The 368-nt window shown below is 49.7% G+C and overlaps 1 non-coding gene across 1 annotated transcript; it reads left to right on the top strand.

The window, feature by feature from the left end:
* Positions 1–228: 228 nt before the first annotated feature.
* Positions 229–300, top strand: TRNAQ-CUG. Its single transcript has one exon. It is a non-coding gene; the product is annotated as a tRNA-Gln (tRNA).
* The last annotated feature ends 68 nt before the right edge of the window (positions 301–368 follow it).

Here is a 368-nt window from a genome sequence, read left to right as displayed (position 1 = left end):
AGGAAAGCAGTGCTATGGCAGAAATTAGTCCAGAAGCTCTGCACTCCACAGCTATGTGACTTGTGCGTGCCTGCACTTCAGGTTTCCCCAACTCTTCCACATCACAATGACTGACAGGTGCTCTGGGAGGCAAATCCCATGTGCCTTTGTACTTTGCCATGCATGGAATGGGATAATGGTCTGTCTGTCCATTCTGTTGCTGAGAGGCCATAGAGCAGGTGTGCAGCTGGTCCCATGGTGTAAAGGTGAGCACTCTGGACTCTGAATCCAGCGATCTGAGTTCAAATCTCAGTGGGACCTCTACTTTTGGGCTCCCAAACCATTGCCCACAGCTGACTTTCACCTAAGCCTGAAACCGAACTAATTAA

The sequence above is a fragment of the Meleagris gallopavo genome, unplaced genomic scaffold (genome assembly GCF_000146605.3).
Source record: "Meleagris gallopavo isolate NT-WF06-2002-E0010 breed Aviagen turkey brand Nicholas breeding stock unplaced genomic scaffold, Turkey_5.1 ChrUn_random_7180001992000, whole genome shotgun sequence".
In the NCBI taxonomy this organism is placed as follows: Eukaryota; Metazoa; Chordata; class Aves; order Galliformes; family Phasianidae; genus Meleagris; species Meleagris gallopavo.
Note: the sequence above shows the minus strand (reverse complement) of the source record. Positions and strands in the feature narration are given on the sequence as shown.